Raw genomic sequence first — 5,614 nt, 5'->3', positions numbered from 1 at the left:
TAGTCCTTGAGAATGGGAAGTTCAAAGTCATTTTGCATTGTCGTATCACCTGTTATGCTTCGAGAATGTCCATAACATTAAACCTATGATGTAGCTTGAGCTAGAGCAAAGCCTATTGGCCACAACTTAAATAGCTCCCAAAATAGAAACCTCCTACAATAAATAAAACGAGAGCTGTTCATGCACCAAGACACGTGTGAGAGAGACTGCTTGTAAATATTCTCTGCAGTCTGCGTAGGAGTTGTGTGGAGGCAGCCTGAGGACCTCCAGCAGCAGAGAAAGGAGATACATGGACATTTATTCCACTGAGCTTCTGGGGAAAGGGGTTTTAATATGTGCTGGAAGAAACTGGGGATTTAAGCTATCAACAGGACAAAGTTCACCAGGACAATGTAAGTGCACATCTAAGGATAAAGGCCTAAGATCTGCACTACTGCCTTGTACACTTCCTACCCCACCAGAAGAGTTTTAGTGATAAGGCGTCTCTCATCATACCTTTTCGCTCTTCACCTGGCATCTTAAAGCATTTCAGCTAAAATCTGGGAGGAAGGAATCACAAATTTACTGTCTGTAGCAAATTTCCACTGGATGGAAATCTCTTTCCCAGTCGAGAGGCTCCATAAAGTACCGGAAAAATAATTAAGCCACGCAAACAACATCTTTGCCCAACCTGGGCAAATCCCAGCCTCGGCCAGGTAGCTGTTCTTACAGGGGCACGAGCGAGCTGTGCTGCACGTGCACGCAGGTGGGCACATGTGCACACCCAGATGCACGGGGGTGATAAGCGGCGCTGGTAGCACCTCCTGGTTACAGCCTGCTCCTCGTTTCCCCCAGCACAGCTCTCGCACAGCCCCACACACATCCGCCTCTCGGGGCCGAAATGTTTCTGCGCTGCCTCGGGCTGTTTCACGTGCTTTGCTACTTACCCGTGTTTTATATTGTTGGCCAAAAAAGTTCAAGCATTACCTATAAAGACAGTAGGAGGGGAAAAATGTTAGTTTACTCTATTTTTTCCAAAATTTGATAAAACGTGGGCAGATATTTTTTATGTGATTTATGGAAACACAACTTCTCCCCTTTCTTCTTTCTCCTTCCCACCAATACCCAACTCTGGCGTTTCCACTACTTTCCCAGAGACAGAAAACATGCACTTTTCTCTATTTTTTTTTTTTCCTTTTAATAGTTCAATAATTCCGTTTAACATTTTTTTCCCTAAGTCATACTAACGCCAATATCTAGGATAAAACATTTCAAATTAAAACCTGGATATTTGACAAGGGGTAACTTAACCAAAAATAGCATTAGACTTTTCTCACAAAATGATTTAGTGACCAATACAAGGCCTATCTGTATTAGAAGCGGGATTGAAAATATGTAAGCAAACAGTTCAAATCTACTACACCAGTTTATTTTGTGTCCTCGTGGACTTGTGCCCACGATGCTAACTTCAAAGCAGACCTTCCAGGGTGGCAGCTCTGTTAGGAATGCAGAAAAGGGTACGAACTGGGACCTTTCTCATCAAAAGTTTCCAACGATGACCCGGCAGGTCTGCGACTAACAAAAGTCTCCAGGGAAACACAGGAGTGGCTGCAATCTGATTGCAATTCTGGGGAAAGCCCGGGTCTGCCAGCAGTAGAATAACCCACCCTGTGAAGTTCCTTCTCATTTCCATCTCCCCCAGGTCAATCACTGCAGCTCTGTTTTTCCAAGCTGCATATGAACTTCAAGAAGAAACCCCAGTCATGCTTAGTTTGGCAGCAGGCAGGATTTCCCCTATCACAACAGCTCCTCCTACCCTCGTCTTATGATGCTGATTTCCATCACTTTCCTGCATCAACAGTACCCTGCTAGGAGCAAGCAGAGTGGCGCAGCGGAAGCGTGCTGGGCCCATAACCCAGAGGTCGATGGATCGAAACCATCCTCTGCTATAGGCTTTGGTTTTCCTGGCTCCTGCTGTGAGTTTTAGGGCTGAGAGAGCTGGGAAGGCTCCGGGGGGAGACCTTATCGCAGCCTTTCGATACTTAAAAGGGGCTTATAAAAAGGGTGGAGAGGGATTCTTTACTCAGGCAGATAATGATAGGAAAAGGGGGAATGGTCTTAAACTAAAAGAGGGGAGATTTAGATAAAACATTTGGAAGAAATTCTTCTCTCAGTGAGTGGTGAGGCCCTGGCACAGGCTGCCCAGAGAAGCTGTGGATGCCCCATCCCTGGAGGTGCTCAAGGCCAGGCTGGATGGGGCTTTGGGCAGCCTGGGCTGGTGGGAGGTGTCCCTGCCCATGGCAGGGGGGTGGGACTGGGTGGGCTTTAAGGTCCCTTCCAACCCAACCCATTCGGTGGTTCTGTGATGCTATGATTTGTCTCTGGGGTGAACTGGAACTATGGGCCATTTTAGTAACACAAATTGCACTAATGTCCACAATTTAACTACAAAAATAACTTCACAGTGTTGTCTCCAGAAGATTATCCTTGAAACTATGATGTCCTGTAGCACAGACACGTAAAATTAGTGTATCTATATTTGAAATTAGGCATCTTCTTCCCCACTCCCCGTTTTGGATATCTATACTTACATATACATGTGTGTACACTGGTCAAAATGTGACTTTATAAGCACTGCTGTGAACATGTGTAAGTATTGGTATGGAAAAATACATGGCACGTTCCTTCTATTTCTTCAATGCCCATTTTGCTGCTGGTATGGCATCCCAGTGAGTGCTGGGCCATTCTCGGTCTTGCATGTAGACACAGGTACGTATGTGTATGTAACCAGGAAATAGCACTGCCTGAAGACTGGGTAGGATTTATGAATCAATGGCCACACAGCTCCCCCAGTGACTTTACAGTGGGAGACGCATCATTTCCTCCTTGCCACTGTGACGTTCCCAGTGACTTGGGTATTTCAGGAAGAGAGGAATATTTCTCAAATTTACTTGGGGTCAGCCATGAGATTTGTTTGTTTGAAATCTCAAATGCTCAGTGACACACCTGATCGGAAATGCTAGCAACTTACAAAGAGACAGAGGATGTGTGGCAGGAAGGGACCTTTGTCTAAGCCCCGTCTTCAACTGCAAACATGTAATACAAACTCACGTGAACAAATCAAGCTTCACTTGAAACATGTCAGGTTGCTTGCCCCCACACTTCTGTTAGAAAGCGATCTTATGGGGCTCCACACCTGATAACTTCCAGCCTTGATTTATCTGTGGCCAGCTCTGCCCTTTACTCTCAGTCTTACTTCACCTCTGTCCAGACTGCCAAATGCCCAGCCCCTTTGGTGGGCAGCAATCCTATTCCCCTGCTAGCTGAAACAAGCCTGACACTTTTGCATCCCCTCCTATAACACAGGCTTTTCCAGCCCCTGCTCATTCATGATTTCTTCTCTGCATCTTGAACAAACCCTTTGTGAATGCGGGTGGTCACAGCCTTCCGGATGGCACTTAGACGGGTGCTAACCCTGCCCTCTCCCTGTCGTTCGCTCTTTCTCGCCGCGCATGCTACAAACGCTTCCCGTGTGCTGGTGGCTCACAGTCACGCTGCGACTGACTAATGCAGCATGATGCAGCTTGTGCGCCAGATCCGGAGCAGCACACTCCCAGCCACCCAGACGTCTTCTCCCCACGGGAAACAGACTTTTTGGTAGCAAACAGTGCCCAGGAACTGAACATCTTCCCCCTGGCACCAGCCAGCTCAGAGCCCGTAGCCCCATCCCTGGGCATTGGAGAAGGAGCTGGCAGAAGGCAGTATCTCCTTGCTGTGCCTGGCTAGGGTTTCTGCCTCATTTCTGGGAGGGGAAGGAGCAAACAGCAGAAGCTGGGGATGTTCATGTTCAGCTGTGGGGAAGAGGAGTGCTCTCAGGGCAACCCGTCCTCGTGCAAGGGGTGATGGTGTGGTCAGCAAAGGCCTGAGCCACAGCTATTACTGTCACAACCTATTACTGTCACAACCTGTGATGAGAGGGGAGGGACAAAGGTGTCCCAAATCTTGGTTGCAGCTGAGTTTGAGCTGCCCTGGACAAGCAGGGCAAACCTTTCCCCTGGCAAACTTCTATTTCTAGCTGAGGAGCACCTAGCTCATGGCAGAACCTACTAGTTCTCAGATCAAGTCCTGTTCTCTGCCCTACTACATTTCACCTCATTTCTTTTACCTACCACTGCTGTTTGCTCAAGCCAACAAGCTTTCTGTGGGTAGCATCTCACGGGCCCCACTACTGGCAATACCCAACACTGTGTCATCAGTTACTGCCACAGGCTCCTTCTGACGTCTTGTGCCACAGCTGGGAGCAAAACATTAAACAAGGTCCATTCCAAGTCCAGACCCAGAGGAATTCCACCAGTAATTGCTTCTGGCATGTTTGTTCTCATTCCATCGTAATCCGTCACGATCTTCCTGTTTGTGCTTTCCTCACTTCAAAATACCCATTTCTTATACATCTTCACTTTTCTGGTTTTATTTTAACCTCTTGGTGAAGAATGACTGCATTTGCCTTGTTGGCAAGGTTGGTTATCTTATAAAGGAAAGGCACTTTGTTAATTTGGCATTATCTACCTTGAGCAAGTTCCTGTTGCATTTCATCCCGTTTCCAGTTATCTCCTGTCTCTTTCCTCCAGCATGGTTTTTATGTCCAACTGATCCCCATGCCTAATGCATGAGCTGGAGGGGAAAAACGAGAAGAGCTGGTGCTCAGTTCCCCTCGGGACTTCACCGTGTGCCTGTGATGCTGCAGCCCCTGAAGCAGAAGCAGGCAGCCTACAGCAGAAGGCACAAAACAAGGAGTCAAACCCCGAGCTCCCCCATGGAGCTCTCCCATGGAGCAGGGACCGTGCATCCTTCCTGACAGAACCTGTTGCCTCTTGAAACTCAGAGCCCTTAGGGCTTAGTCAAATATCTTAGATAGAGATGAAACGCTAACAATTATTAAAAGACAATTAAAAGGATTATCTTTCCTCATGCTCCACAAGCCGTTCTCTATCTGGGCTCGGAGGACACGAACTTCTAGGCTGGAGAGCTCTTGATTAGGTGCACAACACAAAATTAACAACTTCCTCCGTACTGTTTGGCTGCCGTCCCAGAGAAGATATCGCTGCAGAAGAAGCGTTTATCTCCTCCACCAGAGCCCTCCTCCAGAGCCGTGTCTCCGTTACAACCCTCGCAGCAGATCCCCGTTGCGGAGACGCCGTTCCTGGGGAGGGCAGGGCCGTGTGGATCCAGTTTGCTTTCCACACACGGCGTTTGGAAGAAGACAGCGTGGGAAAGTTCCTGTGCAAACCCCATGCCAAGCAAGAGCGTGCCTGCATGGCACGAGTGCTGGGTTTGGTGAGCGAGCGGGCTCTGCGTCGACTTGTTGGTGCTAAAAGCGAGGATGGTGCCTATTGATTAGGGCATGTAGGCAGATGAACAGCAGACAAGGAGCGGAGCCGAAGGACCCGTAACTTGCTGGGAGTGGCTCGCTTGTGAGAAAGCACCTGGTGGACGTACCAGCACGTAGCCAGCTCCGCACAGCAGCACAGCACCAGCGCAGCACGTATCCTTGCTCTGCCCCTCAGGCCGCTGGGCACGTGTGATGCTCGAACTGCCAAGCCAGCAGGCGCCGGTGGTTAGCACACCGCCAGCTCCC

General features: G+C 48.7%; 1 non-coding gene across 1 annotated transcript; it reads left to right on the top strand.

Annotated features, from left to right (window-relative positions):
- Positions 1–1,856: 1,856 nt before the first annotated feature.
- TRNAM-CAU (transfer RNA methionine (anticodon CAU)) lies at positions 1,857–1,928 on the top strand. The gene has a single exon. It is a non-coding gene; the product is annotated as a tRNA-Met (tRNA).
- Positions 1,929–5,614: the final 3,686 nt, after the last annotated feature.

The sequence above is a fragment of the Anser cygnoides genome, chromosome 2, assembly GCF_040182565.1.
Source record: "Anser cygnoides isolate HZ-2024a breed goose chromosome 2, Taihu_goose_T2T_genome, whole genome shotgun sequence".
NCBI lineage: Eukaryota > Metazoa > Chordata > Aves > Anseriformes > Anatidae > Anser > Anser cygnoides.
This window is presented reverse-complemented; position numbering and strand designations above follow the sequence as displayed.